Here is a 10,532-nt window from a genome sequence, read left to right on the forward strand (position 1 = left end):
TCCGAAAGACTTCTCTCATTAAATATTTTAATATAAAAACAGCAACACATAATTGACTTTTAACCTTAAAGAATTTACATTGAAAATTAAAATTTCATTGATAATAATTAATGCCGTTCATGTAGTAATCAGTTGCTATAAAGTTCACTGATTACAATCAAATTTCATGGTACGTTTTTCAAAAACGTACCATGTCATTTGAACACTTTGTTCGTGGTTTTTCGTGAACGCTTGTTCACGATTTTCGGAACAAATTTTTCTCCGTGTAATTAATTTAATTTTAAACAGATAAGATTGTTGATACAAATAATAATTTATATATAACAGGCTAGTTTTTAATTTCCGATAGCCCTAAAACATTTCTAGAGATTCATTGTTCTTCACATTGCTTTCAATCTGCCGGGATTCTTTGAAGAAGGTTAAGTTTCAAGAACAATAAAATATAAATTATTCTTCCTTAAATCCTATTTTGTACTTCTTAAATAATGAGTTAAACGTTCTAGAAATATCATTAAAAAATTAAACGTTCTATTTCAGAGTAATAATCGTCAACTTTTCTTTGAATTTATTAATTTAAATGGAACATTGTCCAACCATTTTTTATGTCAGAAGAAACTATAAATTTTTCCATAAAAGTCTCAAAACCATTTTGCAGACTGTTTGACTATAGAAAATATTCAAATTCAAAGCATATCACTTTACAATCCTTTGAATTAATAATAGGCCCTAATTTTTTTTATCTGACATACAAATGTTTTGCTTGCTTAGCCAGATAAAACATTTTTTATGTTTTAAACACGGAATTCGGTTTTTTTTCTCTACGGAATCGGTTTTTTTTCTTTAATTTTAATTTTTGTATTTTTTAATCCGGCTGAAACTTTTTTGGTGCCTTCGGTATGCCCAAAGAAGCCATTTTGCATCATTAGTTCGTTCATACAATTTTCCATACAAATTTGGCAGCTGTCCATACAAAAATGATATGTGAAAATTCAAAAATCTGTATCTTTTGAAGAAATTTTTTGATCGATTTGGTGTCTTCGGCAAAGTTGTAGTTATGGATATGGACTACTCTGAAAAAAAATGATACACGGTAAAAAAAAATTTGGTGATTTTTAATTTCACTTTTTGTCACTAAAACTTGATTTGCAAAAAACACTATTTTTATTTTTTTTAATTTTTGATATGTTTTAGAGGACATCAAATGCCAACTTTTCAGAAATTTCCAGAATGGGCGAAACATCTTTGACCGAGTTATGATTTTTTGAATCAATACAGATTTTTGAAAAAAAATCGAAATATCGGTCGCAAAAATTTTTCAACTTCAGATTTCGATGTAAAATTGAATTTGCAATCAAAAAATTTTTTCAAATGTGGGCAAACATGGGCACTAGGGTGGGTACGTTTTTCAAAAAGTTCTCGGATCAAGTTTTAGTATGGTTCCCCTTGTAGGGCATGCCCATAGGGACTTTAATGCCAAATATCAGCTCATTTGGTTTTAAACTGGCTGCGCGCATCAGGGTTAAAGTTTACAATCAACGGTTTTCCCCGAATAAGCATCAAATTTTCCTTAGCATGCTATGAAAGCTTGATGAACATCGCGACGCCATATGTCAGACAGCTACCACGTGGGTGAGAAAAAATGGAATATTCAATTGCAAACATTTTTTTAACTAGAAAGTGATCATTTCGAGTAATCCTGATATTATTTAGTCGAATTCAGAATCTTTGCATAGCAAATTTGAATTTTTTTTGCAAATATTTCAACCACGTGGTAGCTGTCTGACATATGGCGTCGCGATGTTCATCAAGCTTTCATAGCATGCTAAGGAAAATTTGATGCTTATTTGGGGAAAACCGTTGATTCCGGAGACATCGGATTGTTTGCCGATGCGCCAGGTTTAGGGACAACGAATCCATATGCTCTCTTCGGGAAAAGTGTTCTCCAGACCATTCCCCATAGGCCTGACCATACCAGAAGTTGGCGCGTGATTTTCCCAGACCTGTAGGAGCGTTTGAACAAAAAGTTCCAATTTCCCATAGTAATTCCCATGTAAACTTTAACCCTGATGCGCGCAGCCAGTTTAAAACCAAATGAGCTGATATTTGGCATGAAAGTCCCTATGGGCATGCCCTACAAGGGGAACCATACTAAAACTTGATCCGAGAACTTTTTGAAAAACGTACCCACCCTAATGGGCACATATTTAAAAAAATGAAAAACTGCGACTATTTTCAAAAAAAAAAAAAAAATAGCTGAAAATGGCTATAACTTGAAAACGGTGCACTTACCAAAATTTCAGTAAAGTACTTTTTGATTGCAAATTCAATTTTACATCGAAAAATGAAGTTGAAAAAATTTTGCGACCGATATTTCGATTTTTTTCAAAAATCTGTATTGATTCAAAAAATCATAACTCGGTCAAAGATTTTTTGCCCATTCTGGAAATTTCTGAAAAGTTGGCTATTGATGTCCTCTAAAACATATAAAAAAAATAAAATAAAAATAGTGTTTTTTTGCAAATTAAGTTTTAGTGACAAAAAGTGAAATTAAAAATCACCAAAATTTGTTTTACCGTGTATCATTTTTTTTTTCAGAGTAGTCCATATCCATACCTACAACTTTGCCCAAGACACCAATTCGATCAAAAAATTTCTTCAAAAGATACAGATTTTTTAATTTTCACATATCATTTTTGTATGGACAGCTGCCAAATTTGTATGGAAAATTATATGAACGAACTAATGATGCAAAATGGCTTCTTTGGGCATACCGAAGGCACCAAAAAAGTTTCAGCCGGATTAAAAAATACAGAAAAAAATCGAATGACCGAAATCTCAGAGAATTGCTCACATATTAAAAAATCTGGGTCTTAAAGTAACTCATGATTATGACATTCATAGAAACTACCGACAAGAGGCACAAGTACAAAGTTATGCTTTTTTCTTATGTTGATAGATTGTGGGAGTTTCCCCTGACACGCGAGAGGGAAAGCCACGGATGATGGCCACCGCCGCGAAAACTGCCAGCGGAAAACTGTTAGGGTAGAGTAGTCATCAATGAGACACGGGGAACAATGATAAAATTGCTCTCACAAGACGTAGTTTCAATCAATCAGGCTCATATTTGGGGGAAAGGTGTGCCTACTAGATACACGTCTGCCATAATAGTGGCTTTGGTTATGGAAGCTCCCTTGCAAAGTTATTCATACATGTTTGATTCTGGGGTGTAAAAGTAAATTATGACTAAAAATTACATTTTCGCTCATAGGCTGCCATTAATACAAAAACTAATATTTCTCCATATTTCTTTCGTCATTTTACAGGGCATGAGTTGGGCTACAATGTCCTTTTATTAGGTTTGACCAAAAATTTAAAATATACCCAGAATCCAGGGCTGTCTCATTGTTCCTCACTCTTTTCAGCCCATGGGTAACAATGAGACACTTTAATTTTTCTTCAATAAACTTTTCAAAATCGATGGAAATCTTTCAAAACATGAATTAAAAGTGATTTTTGGCATATTTATAGAGTTTAAACTTCATTTAACCAAAAATACAAAGTTATTTGGTATAAATATATGGATTTTACAAAATTTAAATATTTGTTAGTATAACTTTTGTTAATTGAAGTTTCGTGTTGACAAAATTGCTTGAAAATGTTCCAAGCAAGTCACCTGCAATGGAACAATATAAAAAAATATGTTTTACTAGAAAAATGTTGATTTTCATAGAGTGTCTCATTGTTCCCCACCTGTCTCATTGTTCCTGCCAAGTGCGTCTACAATGAGACAGTTGAATAACTCTGGCTGTAGACGTCAGATCGATCTCATATTTTGGTCAATGTTATAACAAACTAAAAAAAAGCAAATGCAACAAAAAGCTCTTTAAAACATGCTAATGAAAAAAATACAAAACTCGTTGAAGTTTAAAAACCAAAAGTATCTCATTGATGACTACCCTACCCTACACTTTTCTTTCGTTCCTCGCATCCCATCGCGATATGTGTGCTGATTCGCGTCGTTTCTTTGCAAAAGAGCGGAAAATTTATGGCATTTTTATGCTACCAGGTGCTGCCGCTTCTGTTGGAGTGTGAAACATTGTGAGATGCTCATTAACGAGATATCATCCCAGTCAGCATTACGTTATGAGACTGCAGTGACATCACAACAAGCGACGAACCCTTTGGCACAATGCTTTTCATGCAAATTCTGTGTAGTGCTGCATGTTGGATTTGATTGAGTTCCGACAATTTGACAATTAAAAAGAAGGTTGCAATTATGTTTTCGAACCAATTACCCCGTAACGTTTACATTCACTCATAGTCCACCAATAAATTATGTTTCCTCGGAACAAGCAAACGAATTAATTAGACTTACCCTAAAAGCACCCTCATGATCTTGAAGCGTTCCGAGCTTAACAAGCTACCGTCTAGGTCAGTGCTGGCCGCCGGTCCCAAACTGAAACCATAATCCGAACAATTGTCACGTTTCACGGACAGCTCATTAAATTTACGCAGCCGAGCCACCGAGAAAAGTCGCCCGCGTTGACCTATGGACGGACAAATTCCTTTCGCCACGCCGGTAGCCTTTTGCGCGGGTCATAAATTAAGTTCTGAGCGCGCAAAACAAGGTGAACCAAATACGAAAATCTCACCAACCAGAGCCAGAAGCATAATCAGTGGCAGTTAAAATCATGCGAAAAGCACTGCTGGCTGAGGGGGGAAATCAGCTTACGCATTGTTTCACGACAGCATGTCTGCGTTGCCACTTCCGAAAAATGTTAAAGTACCAGGTTGCTCACCCCCTCAAGTGACACCGCTAATCACGCGAGGTCAAACAATTGGGGTAGTCCGAGTTTAAGGTTTGATGCTTTTTTAGCTTAGGGGATGTTGGGGTAGATTGAACAGGTTCTTAAAAATCAATTTAAATTTTTTTAAAGATTTTTGAGAAATATTGATAAATTTCATATTTTGTTCAATGCGAGATATCGGATCGTGAATTTTGACCCCATCTCTCCTACCCCTTCTAAAGAGGCATTTTAATAACCTAGCGGGCAGATTTTGGCGGTAAACGGTTTGCAGTTTTCATTTCTGGCCTGGCGCGCACTCACACCTCGGAATCGTGCCCAGAAGCTCAACTCTTTACGGTCAACGACGACGGTTGGTTGGTTAATTCTGACATTCTGGGAAGGAAATCTGGGTCAGTGCTGACCGCCGGCTAAACCGTCAGTAGCCGATCTGTCATGGTGCCGTTGAGTCGAGTAAAATATCATTAGCCGCCAGGTCTATGAAAAATTAAACAACAAAAATAAAATAATTTTTCAACTCACTTTAGAGAGAAGTGCCCCATGTCATAAAAGTGGCCGGACACGCTTCTAATTACTTTCGGACGTGGTTGAACTTTTGGTCCCAGCGATGTGTTTAACGCGATAATTTTGTTTGTTTGTTTTTTGCGCGACCACGTCGCGATGCGCCACCTTAATGTTTGCGGATTGTGCAATTTTGGCGTCTGTGGTTGATTTTCACGAGGCGTCAGTTTGACAATGGACGGACACTTGGGGCAGAGATCAAATCTTACTTTGGACGAATCATCTGGTAGGCATTTCCGAAAATAAAATGCAATCACTCAAGGTTTTGTGATTTCTGGGATGGAGTGCCGAATGAATGATTCACAGTTTGAGTTTAATATTGTAGGACAACCTTATTCAGGATAATGTTTTGTACGTCAAACCAGCATGTTCCGGATCAAAAGTGTTCCAATTTGGCTCAATTTTGTCATGGTCAAAATAGTAAGAGCCGCATATTTTTGTTTCGCGATTAGGATGATTCCATCCGAAAAGGAATGTCCATAAAATGGCGTTTTTGACGATTCCAACATTTTTTTTACAAAAAATCAGCTGAACCAATTTTAGCTCGCCGCGTTGCAAAAGAAAGGTAATATTTAAGGCTTCTATAAAAATACTAAGATATAAAAAAAGCTGAATACAATTACAGATCAATTAAAAATTTTCGGAACTAAAGAGATCACAGCTAAAAATGGGTTTCTATCATTTTTCGGGATATTTTACGAAAAAATCCAAAATAGGTAAATATTTAATAACACGACTTTGAAATAGGGTTTTTTTTAAAATAAATTATCTAATTTCGGTATATCAATTTTTATCATGCTTCTTCTTCGAAATGCATTCTCAGTACATTTAGCTGTAAATGGAAATATTTGTATCGGATTTCTTGAAAAAATAACATTACGTTTTAAAAATTAAAGATGTCGTTCCCGAGACACGATTTAAAAAAATAAAAACTGTGATTTTCGACGCCCTCAAAAACCGAAAATGATGTTTCCTGTTTATAAGACAAAAATATGTGTTCCTAGTAAAATTTTGCCTGCTGCATTGGAATCCGGGTCCAGAATTGCTCCAAATGGTCTCAATTTCGTACACCCGTTTGAAATGTTAGTTTAGGCCAAAATTAACTACTTTGTTGACTATTTTACAACATAACTAAAAATTGAACAAACATGATCTTAAAGTTTTACCCATTCTGAAACACCTGGTTTTTAAAATTTGATTGTTTATTTACATATAGTCATTTTAAAATTAACGTTTCAGTTGGTTCTCACTCAAGTTTGCCCAACTTGCATGCAAGTAAAATCTTGCTACAGTATCAGTAATAAAAATCAAAAATGCTTTGCAGAATGTTTACGTTGAAGTTTGCCTCAGAGATGACACAATCTCGATGTCTGCTGAATCCATTCTCATGATAAAATTTATTGTAAATGGTAAAGTTTTTGTGTAAAATACGATTGTTTTTTTTTTTTGATTTTTTGTATTTTTTGATTTGACTCAAACTTTGTGGGGGCCTTTCTTATGACCAAAGAAGCTATTTTGCGTCATTGGTTCACCTATACAAGTCTCCATACAATTTTGGCAACTGTCCATACAAAAATGGTACGTAGATATTCAAATATTTGTAACTTTTGAGTGAATTTTCTGATCAATTTAGTGTCTTCTGCAAAGTTGTAGATATTGTTGAGGACTATTGAGAAAAAAATAGGTACACGGAAAAAAATTGCCGATTTTGTTATTAACAAAGTACGTATTTTCTCATTTTCGAGATTTTTTATATGTTTCAGGGGACAAAAATCCGAAATTTTTTAAAGCCATAGAGAAGTATGGTCAAAAAACCTGTAGCTGAGTTATGTTTTTTTTTTTGAAAAAATAGTGATTTTTGGAATTAATCGAAATTTTATAGAATTTTGTTTACCTAACTTTTTTATGTAAAATTTAATTTGCAATCGAAAAGTACTTTACAGATTTTTTGATGAAGGGCTCCGTTTCAAGATATAGCCACTAAAAGTTTGATTTAAGCGAATTATTTGCAGTTTTTCGATTTTTAAAAATAGTAACCATGAGTGACCATTTCTAAAAATATTTTTTTTAATTGTTAAGAAAATTTGCTATCAAATTGTCCAAAAGACATTTGACATTGGAGATTTTAGTGGCTATATCTTGGAAACGGAGCCCTTTAACAAATTGTTAAGTACTTTTCGATTGCAAATTCAATTTTACATAAAGTAGTTAAGTTAAAAAAAATTCCATGAAATTTCGTTTTTTTTTTCAAAAATCACTATTTTTCAAAAAATCGTAACTCAGCGGCAGATTCTTTGACCATACTTCTCTATGGCTCAAAAGATGCGGATTTTTGTCCCCTAAAACATATAAAAAAAATTGGGAAATTGAGTGTTGTAAATAAAAAGTAGTCCTCAACAATACCTACAACTTTGCAGAAGACACCCAATTGAACAGAAAATTCACTCAAAAGTTACAGCTGTTTGAATATCTACGTACCATTGTTGTATGGACAGCTGCCAAAATTGTAAGGATACTTGTATGGGTGAACCAACGACAAAAACTAGCTTCTTTGGTCATAGGGAATGCCCCCAAAAAGTTTGAGCCAAATCAAAAAATACAAATAAAATCCATTTCCAGTTTTGGTAGAGAATTGCTCATTTTATGTAAATGTTTGTCTCATAGATGACACAATGCCAATGTTTCGTCAAAATGAGAATTCTAATTGATCATTTTTGTGTAAAAATAGGATGGTTGATGATTTTTTCAAAATTAAATCTATTTTATTTGAGAGATTGTTTCAGAGATGGCACAATTTCGATGTCTCGTCAATCTAATTGAATATTTTTAAAATAATTTCATTTGCTAAATCCATTTTCTTCATTAGATTTCTTCGAAAGGATCGTTTTTTGATATTATATGTGAAATTTTCCTAGAAATTCGGTTAAAATTATTTTCAGACTTACTATTGACTCTTTGATAACTATTTTTCCTTCAAAGCCGAACTAATAACCTTCCAATCGCGTCCACTAGAGTTCTAATCGGTTGAAACGGTTCGGAGTTATGCTTTTTAGAAAAATGTTATTTTGGTCAAGGAACCCCCAGAAAATTTTTGAACCTGATCGGAAAACTTTTTTTTCAGTTTATGCTTTTTTCAAATCAAATTGCTGAGTAAGCATATAGTTTCACAACTGAATTACAAAAAAAATCATTTCTAAGTATTTCTGTTAAAATACACAACAAATTATCACGAGACCTGTATCAGAAGTCAGTGATTCAGATTCCTTTTTTTTAAGACGTATCTTTCTTTGTCTTTTTTTCAGAAATGACCTTTTGTGATTTGGCCTTTGGCTTAAGTTATGTATAAATTAATATAAAAAAACAACTTTCATTTCCTGAACTAACAAATGTGTTTGTGGGCATCTCAAAATGACTTCTGGGTGAAGGGATTCCCTGATCTTGTTCACATTTTATGGATTCGTAGCTCGCTGGTTGCACTCAAAGAAACCCTTCAACTCCTTAAACGGCAAGGTCTCCCGGGGGACCATTCTTCAACTTGAACCGGCGATTCCTGTTCCTGTCAGGCTCAAGAACGTCCGAGACAAGCCCATTCCAGCCAATCCCCCGCAAGCCAGTCTGGGAAAACTCGTTATTCTTGGGTTGCCGGAACACTTTATCTGCAAAAGTTAATTTCATTCCAGAGCATTTCGGCGGGATAAAATATTATCTTTGTAGGACTACCTTGAGCAATGCAATGAGGAGCAGTCCCTTTGTTGCTCACCTTTAGACGGTTTTTCGTGCAATCCCACAACTATTTCGCAAGAATGTGGGCCAAAGGCGTGATTCGGGTATTTCGGCATTTCAAATTCTAAGTTCGTCTCTCCCCGTAAAGGCCACCGCAGATTGCGAAGTTTTACGTGACACCTAGTCGAGGAGGTCGAGACCACGCCATCCGCTCTCTCGTGGATGATAAATCCGTTAGATCATGAACAAATTGCCCAATTTATTAGCTGCTGCTGGTGTTGCTGCCACAGTAAGACCTGGCCCGTATTACGGCTAAACCGTAAAATTAAATTAACCACCAGCTTGGCGTGTTGGCTTTGGTTCGTTTATAATCGTAAAATAAATACACGCATTAGAACCAATCTACGCTTTAACCAACTTAGACGCATAAGGGTACACCAGGTAAGTACATCTAGCGTAGGCAAAGGGAGTACTCACATTCTATAGTGCTGGTGTGTCCATCTGGTCAAGCTTGACGCGCGGACGCCATAATTAATGCTAATCTGATTGACCATGGGTGACATGACGACAGACCAACTTGTAGTGCAGCAGGTCGATCGGGTCGGTCGGTGCGCCGGAAGTTTGTAATTAAGTCGTGTTTAACATGCACGCAATGCATTCGGGGCAGCATAAGAGTTGAGAACTTGCTTAGATAGATGTTCTGTGTGTACTACTAGCGATCTCTAATGGAACTGGATGAAATATAGCAATTGCCAAAGCTTGAGGGGTGACTTGATGTTGTTGAGCTGCCCGGCGGAGTGATTACCGCTTTAGAACGCGTATTAGTTACTTCAGGCTTTTTATACGCTAAGGATATGCTGAACGGTGAAGTCATGCTGGTTAATGAATATTTAAATGAGAGTTTTGGTTTTATTTTGTTGTTTTTTAGTGTCTTGACCTTAATAATAGTTTGAATTGAGTGATTGCTACAGAAACTGTATGTAATTGAACATATTGTTCTCGATTATTTTCCAACAATATCCTACTTATTAAATGGTACAAGTTCTCCTTGACCAACACAGCAAATCAGATAAGGGTGTAGCCCACCTTTCCAACGCTAGCAGCAGGTTCTTCCTTCCCTTGATCAAGATCACCTACTTATTTCCGGACTCTTCAGATCCAAAAGGAAGACCTGAACGCGGCCCCGCAAAGGTCAAGTTCATCACGAGTCTATGTCAGTAGCGTCGCATTCTTCGGGAGTAATCCCTTCCGTGCTGCAACAACTTCAGGCATGTTCCAGACTCCCAGCACTGTTCGTCGTGAGCTCGCTAGGTGGCCAGGATTGCTTCCTTTTTATTCGATGCTATTGTATCTGGTAAGTATGCATCAGGTATCAAGGCCTGCAGAGTTGTTACCAACTTGATGGTCTAAATCGGTAGGATTTTCCCTTTCGCTAGCAACTAC

The sequence above is a fragment of the Culex pipiens genome, chromosome 2 (genome assembly GCF_016801865.2).
Source record: "Culex pipiens pallens isolate TS chromosome 2, TS_CPP_V2, whole genome shotgun sequence".
Classification (NCBI taxonomy): domain Eukaryota; kingdom Metazoa; phylum Arthropoda; class Insecta; order Diptera; family Culicidae; genus Culex; species Culex pipiens.